Below are 12,735 nucleotides of genomic sequence, written 5' to 3' on the forward strand. Positions count from 1 at the left end.
GATGTTGGAATCTGGCTGCAGGAGTTTTTACTCCAATTCAGCCACATGAACATTAGTGATATTCAAAACTAATGTTGTGTGATCAGGTCTGGCTCACAGGAAAGGTGTTGGATGGAGTTGAGTTCAGGGCTCTCTGCAGACCAGTCAGCCTTTTCCAAACCAAACTGTGGAAAACAAAAAAAAAGTCTTAATGACATGCTAGAACTAAAGTCTGACAAATTCCCCACTGTGAGGGTCATCCCTTCCATGTAAGACACAGAGATTAGCCCAAAAGAAAAGAGTAGTCATACAGTTATTAAAAACAGAAGAGGGAGTAAATCACACGTGTGCAACTCACAAGCAGGTCTCAAGTCTTGACCTTCAAGTCTCAAGCAAGTTTTAAGTTACTGTAGAGAGAATCAAGCAATCAAGTCCCTTGTATAAGTCAAGTCAGGTCATTGCTCAGTTCAAGCAGGTCACAAGTCAAGTTATACATACCTGAGGCCACTGAGGAAACTCCATCACTTGGCTTATGAAGCTCCAAACAAAGTTGTTCTTGCAGAATTTAGCCAGTGCATGTCTAATAAAGACAGACTGCCTGCACAAAGACTGAGGCCATACTAAGTTCCTCTGTAAAACACATGACTTGATACTTTCCTAATAACTGTGGCTTCCTGTCCCCCAGTTGGTGCTGCTACACTCCAAGGCAGACAGGCACAAAGATAAAAAGAAAGATGGACAGCCCTAGGAATGAGATTCACAGTGGACGAGTCCATGGTGCATGATTTACATCCAATGAAAATATTCAGTGTCAGTGCAGAACGTAGCCTGCACCCCCATAAAGGGGAAGAGTTTTTTTCTAAATCTTAACTTAGGTGGGTTTGCAATGTCCTTACAGTCTGCTTGTTGCACACAGAGAGATGCACAGCAGCACATATCAGTCCATTTCCCACCAGGCTGTGACAGACATCTATCAACTCCCATCAGATGATTTGGAGACTCATGTGAGCCGTCCCTGTGCACTCACCACTACTGTCAAAGTTACCGCTGCAATGCATTTCTTTACACATGGGTCATTCCAGCATCCCAAGTTCATGAAAAAGCTAATCAGTTTCCTCAGCAGAGAACCGTTCGCTTCTACAACTTTCAGAATGTGCTGCTTAAACAGCATCGTGTCGGGTTGCAGGTGCAGCTGGCTTTTAAGGGGAATGCCAGACGACAAACTGTTTAATTTATGTTACGTCCAAGACAAACCTATGATTGATTGAGACACTAAACATAACTCCTTTGTGTCTTGTGCCTGACGTAACGGCCAGTATATGCACCATGTAGCATAAGTGGAGTAAGCAAAAAATGTGAAAAAAGACAAAATATTTTTTGTTTTTTAAACATCTGAAATATACAGAATGCTTGCACACTGTCTTCTGCACTTGCAATCAAAGATTTAACATTATCATTGTTATTAAATCTTTCATTGCATTTGCAGAAGACAGTGTGCAAAACTCTTTTTACTTTTCATTGTTGACCCATGGTGTCCTCCTTTGCACCTATCGACCTAGAAGTGTGCATGTTCTTGTTTTATGTCCTTTTACATTGATGACAGTTTTTCATACTATTGCTATAATCTGAAGCATTTTTTCTAAAAATGAAGACAAAACATTGAATGAGAGGTGTCTCCAAGTCAAGTGACCAGTTTATCTCAGGTCTGACATATAGAGTCACCAGTTAACTTAATTAAATTAATTTTAAAAACCTATAACATAAATATGCTGTTTTCTTGTGTGGTGAAATATGCAGGATTCCTAATTACTGGCTGGCAGAGTGACACTTTATGCTGGAAGTTTGTCAATTATGAGAACTTGGCATCCTCATACCATTTTGCATCTTAGCAACACAATACAACAGGTGTTTGCTTTTGGCCCGTGACCCGTCATTAACAGTTTTGATCCTCCCGTGCATCATACCATGCACTGCAGATCATTTAAACAGGGCCTTTTCTGTTGTTGCCTCACCCTGACCTGAGGTTGATATCAAATACATCCTCTGATGCAACTCATATGTCTGAATGTGTTCAAACACCTGCAGTCATCAACAACTGATATGGTATTAATATTTAATGATGAATATAATTCATTAGTGACTTTGCCTGTACAGTTTAGTTTGTTTATGACATGCTTTGATGTCTGTGATAGAGAAGGGATGCTACCATTTTCCTCTTGCTAAAATACACCTTAAAATGCAGTCAGATACAATATAGAGATAAAATGAAAAGAAGAGAAACAGACTGCTTGAAGATGCTCCTCTTCTGAACAGAGCTGTGGTACAACCAGAGCGTCACACAGCTGCAGCCTGTGGACAGTGCTGGTGAGACTACTGCAGGTTTAATCTGTTCCACCCTGACACAAGCAACACAAGCAACACAACAGAAGAGTCACTGAGCCGTCAGTCACAGCATGTCCACGCCCACAGAGGTCCAATCAGGCAGAATAAGTGAAAGCACCTGTGTGGGTGGACTGTGCGTGTATAGAAGCTTAAACTCAAACACTTTCATGCATACTGTAGAGTCACTAATGCATGAGGACACAACAGCAAAAAAAACACACACACACACTCCTACAGAGGGCTTTAATGTGCCGTTGGCTGGGTGTGGTGCCCTGACAGAGTTCATGAATTAACTGAACTCTTGAACTGTACTCTGGTATGTGGCAGACAGTCAGTCAGACAACCAGTCAGTCGAACTGCACAGGAAGAATCTCTGTCTTAACAAGTCTGCTACTGACTCCTAAATTCTTAATTTAAAGGATGAAAATAATGTCAGCAGGAGTCAGCCATGTACAGTATGAAAGTTTGATTTTTTCATGTCAATATAACATGTTTTACATACATACATATTTAAAAAATTGCAGAAAGCAATTATTTTAGAGTTGCTGGCAATGAAAAACATTCTTCTAAAACAAAACCAAGTCACTGACATCAGTCCTTCAGTCAGATGGTTTGCTATGTGTTTCAGAGATGGGAAGTAAATAAGTGAAATTACTGTGCTCATACTTTTAACTCGCTGTTTGTGTCACATGTGAATCCAAAAGTCAAGGTCATCATTGGCAGCTCAGTCTCAGGACACAAGCTGCACCTCTGGGCGGCTGTATAAGGGTCTTGGCATCGTCTTGTGTGTTTGCACGGGCCGATACGTGAGCGCAACTGCAACTGTTTCTGCAGCACGCTTCACCGGATTCCTCTTCTCTACTACAAGCTGGCCTCTCTGCATATCTGCACCTGCATTGTCCCAGCAGACAGACTGATACCAGGCGTTCCAATCTTTGGGCAGTGCCTCCCAACTTTGTGGGGAAATGTTACAGGCTTTCAGGTCTCTCTTGCAGACATTCTTGAATCAGAGGTCAGCTGCCCTTATACGATGTCCTTTGGCAGCCTCCCATTCACCCAGCCATCGACAGCAATGTTGACTCAGCAGGGAGTACCTGTTGGGAATTTTGCCCTATTGCAGGATGTCGTTGTGTGCGATACGCTCCTGCCAGCTAATGTTGAGGCATATGGAAAGCACTGAACCAGCACTGTTGCCTTGTGTAGGTGGTCCATTATTCACTTCCATAGAGTAGGGTGCTGAGATCACAGGCCTGACAGACTCAGATCTTAGTGGATTCTGTCAGCACTTTGTTCTCCCACACCCTTTTAGTCAGTCTAGCTATAATGGTGCTTAAATTCCTGAGCCACCTGTCAAGTTCAACATTAAACGAGAGGTTGATTGGATATACTGGTTTGAACCCAAACTATGATCTTTTCCTAAACCTAACCAAGATAAGGTAAGAAAACTGCAACCATTCCACAACATTAACCATGTGATTATTTTTTACCATGATGGTGAAGGTCACCTGACTATGGAGACTTTGTCATGTGCTCTGCACGCTAATCAAAAGTTTAAAGTTGTGTGTCTGTAGGCAGGTTTAAGAGACAGTTATGTGACTACACCTACACATAAACGCACATATGGGGATAACAGCCAGCACTTGTCTTTTGCTGAATGTGTTCCTGATGCATTCAGTTGTACACATGAAAAATGACAGGAGTTGTGTGAAGACTGCAGAGAAAAACAGCTGGACACCTGGCCAGCTGCTGCATTAAGGTGGCATGACTGTCTGATTTTCTGTCGTAAGAAGCAACAAACTGTAGAACAAAGCCCACCACACAGACACAGATTTTAATTTGTTGGTTTGGTGAGTGTCAGTAAAGTCTGAGCAGCTGCAAAGTCCACGTCTACCTCAGGCCGGCTCTGTTATCTGCAGGCTGAATTCTGAGGACTAAATGACAAAGTAAGGATTCTACAGGTGAGAGTCACATTAACTCCTAAAGAGTACATTTAAATGTTTAGCTGTGAAAGAGGAACAGACCAGGGTAGTTTGTGTTAAACCTGTAGGACACTCCTGAAGGTCAGAGGTCATGGTCAGCCTGAGGGCAGCCCGTCTTGGTCAAGGACACCGCAGCGGGGCAGACAGGGATTTGAACTTCTGACCCTCAGGCTGAAGGTTCAGACTCTCCGCTCACATAAACGTGAAGGTGAACTCCAAAGTGTCCAAAGTGAACGCGGGGTTTTGCCTTCCTGTGTCTGGCCTTGTTTCTGTCTGTCTTTGTGTCTGTCTCTGAACTCTGCAGGCGGTTTTTAGCTCGTCCTCCTCCAGGCTGACGGCTGGAATGCTGACATAACAGATGTTGTCTGACAAAGCCAATAATTATCTGCTGTACGGCTGTATGTCCATACCCGCTCTTCCTCCTCCTCTCCCTCCTCCCTCTCCACATCCTCCTCCACCTCCTCCTCCGACTGCTGCACCATCTATGTTTCCTCCAGCTGGTCTGTGACTCCACTACACCTTCAGACATTCACCCCTGCATGTGAAAATAACATTTCTAACATCTTTAACCTTTAGTTCCAGCTAGAGCTTTTAAAAGCTGAAAATCCTCCAGAAGACCTTACTTTGGCTAAGTTTGCATTTTGTTGAAACAAAGAGATATTTATTGGAGGAACTGTGCATTTCCTTGTTTCTCATGTTAGGGGTGGAGACCCTTTCATATCAACTTTCTGTTGATATGCTGCCCCCTATTTGGTTGAAGTTACCTATGAGAAAAGATTCAAGTTTTTATAAAGAATATTTAGCCAAATTTGATGCACACTAGTCAGCACCCTATTTTCTGCATGTCATTTCTCTTTTTTTTAATCTGTATTCACATTATCTTTATTGTCGCTCTGTAAAAAGATTTTCCTCACACTTGTTCCTAAAACGCTTGTTATAAATAAACCTGACCTGACTTTGTTTGTTGAGGTGGGCAAATTGCCGTAACGCACCGTTGGTCCGAGTCAGCTGGTTAATTTTTCTCTAAACACCACTCTTTTACCTCATTATAATAATTAAGCACTCTCCCAATGACCTGAAACAGGCGTTTAGAGAAATCATTACTGATGTGTATCTTTTGTTCTCAACCAGAACACAAGCGACACGAGTCCAGAGAGGTGAGGAGGTCAGGTACAGAGCGACGTGTCAACCGCTCTATGGAAAACTGCAAAACGCTGCCAATTTATTGCTTGTTTTTTCATTTGTTTGTTTGTTTCTTTGTCTTTTGGAATATTTTAGTCTTTTGTAGTTGAGAGTGAATTGAAAAGAAGAAGAATCCTCTTTCATGAACTGACAAGGATTATTAAATTGTCTCATTTTAGTCCAAAGTAGTTCAGGGGACCTGTAATAATCAAATACATGGCTGCAAGATAAAAATTCTAATTCATTTAGATAAACATTTTAAGTAACAAAGTATTTTGATGAATTGTGTTGATCCAATAATGTTCCTAATTACATAAACATTATGTTCTGCATAATTTAAACTAAAATTTCTGCATTAATTGATTTAAGACTAAATCCAAGTTGTAGTAACTTGATAAAATTGGCCCTTCACTTGATTTTTCTCCATCTTGAGTTCAGGTCTCCTCACTAAACATGCTTCAGACAGTAAAGTCTGTGTTAGAGGACCTGCACAAAATCTGTTTGCAGCAACTTAAAGGGATAGTTCACCCAATAATGAAAATTCAGTCATTATCTACTCACCCTCATGCCGACTGAAGATCAGGCATAAGGGTCAGGTGGAGTTTCACAGGAAAACAGTGTTGCATAATCTCCAAAACTATGGAAGTGAATGGTGACCAGTTTTCAAATGTTAAAAACAACATAATAGAAATATAACATAATAAAATATTAAAAATATGAATAATATTTTTAGTTAACTTGACATGTTGGAGCTTTAGGAGACTTGGATTACAGCAGACGAGCAGTATTGAGGTATTTTGTGCAACCAGTTATTAAGAAAGTGGTAATTAGTTACTTGCTTCATATAGTTACCTTTCAGGTAAAAGACCAAATAGCATGAGAGCACAGGAAATACACAGGAAATACACAGTGAATTTTTAATTTTTCTTTCCAGTAAACTGATTGACCCCACTGCTACAACATAAACAAACATTAAAGGAAAATCCATACAGTTCTAGTTGTTTATAGTTGCTCACCATAAAGAATAAAGCACATTTTGCATTTAATTCATGTGGACGTGACTAATGACTTTTCAACAGAGGGTCTCTTTTCCAATAAAGGAATAACTGTAGTCATTATTTCTGTTGTAGAAGCCTGTATTGATGCCTGACACCTGTGAAACTGATTCATTTTAAAGGGTCATGATCCAAAAAGAAAAAAAAGGAGCCAAAAAGTGTAGCTTGTTTATCACTGTTGTTATTGTTATTATCATATGTAAAAAAAAAAACTGTACATATTGTTTTGTTTTAATTTGTTATATTTGATCTTATTCTATTCTGGTTTTAAGAATCTGTGTATGTTATAAATCTGTGTCGCATGAAGGGATGAAAACTTTGTATGATGGTAATAGATTACTTTGATACCTTGGTACTTAAGGTCCAGTGCTGCCTGTCACTGGTAGGCCTTCTCTCTGACAGTTTTTCGTGTCCCTTCGGGATTGACATTTAATCAACCTCTTCTGTCATTTAGGTATGAGAACATATTGATCATAAGGGAGTAATACTCTTTAAGGGATGGTGTGAGCTATAGTGCACGTACGAAATGGAATGTTTGCACACAACTTGAGATTGTGTAACACTCTCTGGGTTTTGCAAATTGTGGGCAAAAAAGAACATGTATCTTTGGACTAAAACAGACCAAAAAACATATTCAAAAGCAGAGTGACCAGCTAAATATTGGTTACTTTGGATGGATCATTCTAATTTTGCAAGACAACAAAGACAGTGGACATATCGGGCAACGTTTCTCTGCTTGCTCAGGATGGATGAACTGCTGGTGGTATTCCACAGCTGCCAGAATTTAACTTCAGTCCATTTTTATTCCTGAAGTCGCACAATGAAGCCCCAAAGGTCGCTGACACTGACTCAGCACTTAAATGGCAATGTAAACTTTCAATTACAAGCATGAAAAAGAAAAACCACCAAGATTGCAGCGTTGTGGTTTTTCCAGTGACAGCAGCAGCGATGGAAATAAACTTAAAGAAAACACAAGCTGGAGGTAAAATATCTGGACTCACACACACCGGCTGGCTGCCTGGCTGAGGAGCTGATGTAGGCGCTTTATCCAAGTCACCATCTGACCCTGTTTTCTCCCTCATTTTGCAAATCGGTGTCCCTTATCGTGCCCAAGTACTGCCTTTGAACCGGAAAACACACAAATACGAGGAGCAGCAGGGTAAGGAGGGAGGGAGGCCGTGCAGTGGAAGGATTTTTATAGCTCAGAGGGAAAGAAAAAATAGATTTTATGGGACGGATAAAGAGATGTAGCAGTTTTACATCATGTATGGTTTCTTTCCTCATGCATCCATCAGTCATTCAAAAACAACCAAATGAAAGTGACAATTCACAATTAACATTCAAAGAAGACTGCATTGAATGTTCATTTTTCTTATATATAATACATACAGCACTGTGCTAATGAATTTTATTTGGAGTTATGTCATGCAGTGCGCTCTAAATTTGTCATGCAAATACAATCTGCTTTCACAAATTCAGAAATACAGAAGGGAAACCTTTTTGAACAGGAAGACAAAGGAGCACCCTCTGTATGTCCTCATCACTGTAACTTCAGGACCCCTCTCTTTATCGGTGACCTCACGTTGACCACAACATGCCCTCTCTGCAGTCTCTCTTTCTCTGGGCAAAATAAAACCCCAATTAGAAGCTAAGTACAAGATTTGTATCCATATATAGTGATGAAACCACAGCAGAATCTCCTTTCTTCACCACTCAGAGGAAACTACTGATCTATGTGTAGAGAAAAGAGACTTCCAGTTTGTTGCTGAACTTGATGGATAACATAATCAATGACCATGTGCATGAAGACAGATAAGATAGACATCAACATGCCATCAAAGGCAGACCTAAGTTCCTGGAAAGGGGATAAACACATAAAACAACTGTGCTTCCTTATATAAGGACGAAAGCATTCAAAAGCAGAACTTTGCATTGCATTGGTGTAAGGGTTGCAAATTTGGTGCATTTTTCTTAATCGATAGATGAAACGCTATAAATCTTTTCTGCTTTTAAGTGTAAAATGAGCATCTGTTGCATGTTCCATCAGTAAATTCTAAGGCTGTTTTACCCTGGCCTGGTTTGGCTAAGAGCGACACCCCTGCACAGCCACCCAGGTGTCACTTCCAGCTCATCAGCCACCACCCCTCAGTAACTCATACAGATACCTGTTCATGGCAGAAACCAACACACTGGGCTTTTCAGATGTAAATCCATCCACAACTGCATGAGATGACCCATGCTGCAGACTTGTTATAAAGAGGGAGAGTGTCCACATGTGGAGGAGGTGAGGTGGATGGATGGCTCAAACAAACTCAGGACATTTAGTCAGCAGAATGCGGTTTGTGTCCATTTGAAACCAAATCCTTATTCAGTCAGTGACACATGACTTTTGTAGTTATGGTAACCTCAAATATCGTCTTATCCTAAACCTAACCATGTAATTTTTGTGCCTAAAACTAACCAAACTGCAGCCCTTTCACAGCATTGACCACGTGTTACAAAGGGCTTGCTGACCGCATCAGATACAGCAGCCAAACTTAGTATCAGATGGTAACATTTCGTCAGGATGTGACGAATTGAGATGAAAACATGTCGGCACAGCAGGGATTTGCACCAGAGCTGAGTGTTGCAAAACAACACAACATATTTTCTATTATTTCTTCACAAAAAAAGTCTCCTGTTGTTTTGTTATCTAAAAATCAGCAGCAGGAACTTAAGACTCCGACACAGCTGAAAGCGAAGATGAACCAGTGAAATAAAGCAGATGCCTGAAAGTACAAACAGCGTCACTGGAGAGAAACTAAACTTCAAATCACAGAGATTCAGTTAGAAACTACAAAAGTACTGACAGCTAAACACACAGACACTTTTAAATTCTTTTTCTCTCTTGGACAGACATGAACTGAGTCTCGGCTTCCAAGCACACATCACAAAAAAGGAAAACTTGTTTACAAGCAATAGCAAAGGATTAAAATGCCTATTTTTAGTAGATTTACCCACATTATAAAACCTGCATATATGTGATAATTTTTGGGTAGAAACAGTACAAGACAGTATTCTATTTTATTTTCTTTATTGAAGCTTCCCCTTGGGCACATTGTTCACAGACATGGTGTCTCTTTGGATTTATATGGTGATGATATGCAGATGTACCTGCCAGTTAAATCCACAGACCTTGGAAAGCTGAGTTCACTTAATGACTGCCTTTGTGACATCCAAAAATGTGATCCAGCTGAACTCAAATAAAACAGAAATTCTTGTCTTGGTTCCAGCACATGGCAATACAAACTCTCCCTGTCATATCTATGACCTCTATCGTGGGCGCCGGCACGTACTTTGACATCCTTGGGCAGAGGTCTTTTGTTGTTCCAGAGGCCCGGCTGAAAACTAAATGGGACAGAGCGTTTGCAGTCAGGGCCCCTAGACTCTGGAACAATCTGCCTGAGGAAATCAGGTCAGCAGAGTCAGTGATCTCCTTCAAGTTCCTTCTTAAAACATACTTTTATTGGACAGGCTTTCCTGATTTTACTTTCCTTTGAAATGACTTTCCTTAAAATTATTTTTCTTGTTTTTTTTATCTGTTTTCTTAAAACCTGATGCTTTTATTAGTTGGCTGTTTTATTTTGCTGCCTTTGTTAAGCACTTTATAATGTGGATTTAAGTGCTCTATAAAGAAGAAGACAGTTAGAAGATTACTATAATATAGATTAGATTACTATTATATTTCATGACCATCTTCTCACCAGCACTAGAATGCATCAAGTTTTCTGATTTCCACAATTGTATAAATGTACCAGCTGACGTCCATCAAACTGACTCAAGATAATATTTCTGTTTTTTTCTCTGTTGAAGAAGAATGAGGCCATTAATTTAGCAAAAGCTGTCACCTTTGCCTGAGATACAGAAGTGAACCCCAAAGATGGTGATGTGTGGGGTGGGCAACATTGTTTTCCTGCACAAAACCTGTTTCCAGGTGGTCTGCACTGAGGCTGTGAGTTCTCTGTGGTGGCTGTGGGTTCGACTCACACTTGTGGCCCTCTTGCTGCATGTCATCTCCTCACTCTCTCTCCCTGTTTCCTGTCCTCACTTCATCTGTCCTGTCCATTAAAGGTATAAAAGTCCATGTATAAATATAAGCATATTAAAAACATGTGGCCTACAGTAGCTGCGCTATGGTGGCGTCACTGATAGAAAAATTGGTCTCAGTTCAGGTCTGTGCTCAGCTTCCGTCTGTATGTTGAAGCACTTTGGTGTCTTCAGCCAATAGTCAGAGCTGGTGAGTCCAACTTTCTCTCATTGGTGCGTCAGTTGTATAATACACATCCATGACCGTTGTGATGTCTTGTCTTGTCTTGTGTTGTGTTGCGTCCCCTCTTCAGTTCCCATGCACCCTCCCATCAGCTGACCGCTCGTTGACCTGCGCAGCCGGTGGCACTGGAGTGAACTCTGGTTCAAAACGTCGCAGAGTTCACAGTGACTGAGCGTCCATCAGATAACGACCTTGGCAGAGCTACGGGGCCCTGCAGCGGACATAATTAGACCAGGCTGTTTGTGTCCCATTAATTTTCTGCCACATAGCTTCACCCCATTCTCTGCCTGTCAATGAAGGCAGTCAGGTGGAGGCTGGAAATGCTGGGTGACCTAAGCAATGACCTCAGCAGTGGCCTCAGTGGTGACCTCACTGTCAGTTTTGTCCGTAATGAGGTCAAGATATGAAGTTGGATTGTTGCCGGCCGGTTATAAATACCGTCCATACAACCACAGTACTGTTCGCTACATCTCTGATTCACGCTTCTGACTGACTTCTTCTCTATAGTAACTGACGCTGATGCTCATGGGTATTGTAGTATAAAGAGTCAGTTGCCAAAAGAAAATCATTTCTCAGAAACAAAGTTGAAATAATTGAAATTTATGTCACTAAACAACGGGTTCATGGAAAGGATATCAATAAAACCAGAACATTCACAGTAGAGTGTAGATCCCCACCAGGCAACACATGGTGAAGCACCTACTGCAATGCGACCAAAACTGCCAGATGCAACTAGTGAAGATTTGTAGAGTAGTGCCAATATTATTAGATTTTTTTTTGTTTTGTCCACATCTACTTCTACAGTCAGACATTCTGTAATATTTTCTATTGTTGTTGACTTTCTTTCTACTATTTTACACTTCAGTCTGTTAGTCACTAACAGGGCAACACCTCCTCCTTTTTTGTTTCTTCTGTTGATTGTACATAGCTCACAGCCCTCAAGTTTAAAGTTTCTGTTAGAGGCTACGAAAGTACTGAGAGCTGAACATAAAGAGAACAGTTTAAGGATGGATTTAATGTTTTGAGATGTTTAGGTTGAATTCATGTACCGCTGAGGTATACTGTGAGTTGAATTATTATGTTGCATTAGTTATGAGTTAATTAAAAAATAGAAGAGAATGTTGTGGAGGAGGAACTATGTGAAAATAAATCTTAATGTACATTTATCTTGGACTTGTGATGAGTAACACTCTGGTTTCTGCAGAGCTCTTCAGTTGGAACTTCAGTCATCATCCTCATCCACACCTCCATCCTGATCCTGTCTCACCCTCATCCAAGAGATCCATCACCAACATAACAATAATCATGCAGGACGGATGATGATTGTGAAAGAGGGTGGTAGGTCTTTTACATGCACTCATTTTACTTTCCTTCATTTTTTTCTTGTTTTTTTGTGTCTATTTATCTGAACTTTGAGTTCTCTGAGATCTGAGTTTTGTTTTTTGTTTTTTTTGTTTTTTTTGGTGCTCAACTGTCTTTGACCACTCAAGGGTCAACAGCAGTTAAACAAAAGAAATGATTTAATGTGTGGAAAGATTTAGTTTTTGTAAATCAATTTGATGTAATTATAATCAAGACCTTAGCTGGACAACCGTATAACTGTATACTTTATTTTCACAGATTTCATCATTCAGTTGTCGTTTTAGGAATACTTTTTTTTACAGTATACTTAGAACTGTGCCATGGCCACAGCCATGTCTCCAGTAACCTCCCCAGCATTTTCCTCAGTTTCCCTCTCCACCTGTCCCTCCTGTCTGTCTTTGAGTGTATTTGTGTTGTGGGTGTGGTCTTCCCCTCCTGGCTCTTCCTGGCTCTGCTCACACACCTGGCAACAATCTGCTTATCTGCC

This window comes from Lutjanus erythropterus, chromosome 14 (genome assembly GCF_056507025.1).
Source record: "Lutjanus erythropterus isolate fLutEry1 chromosome 14, fLutEry1.hap2, whole genome shotgun sequence".
NCBI lineage: Eukaryota > Metazoa > Chordata > Actinopteri > Lutjaniformes > Lutjanidae > Lutjanus > Lutjanus erythropterus.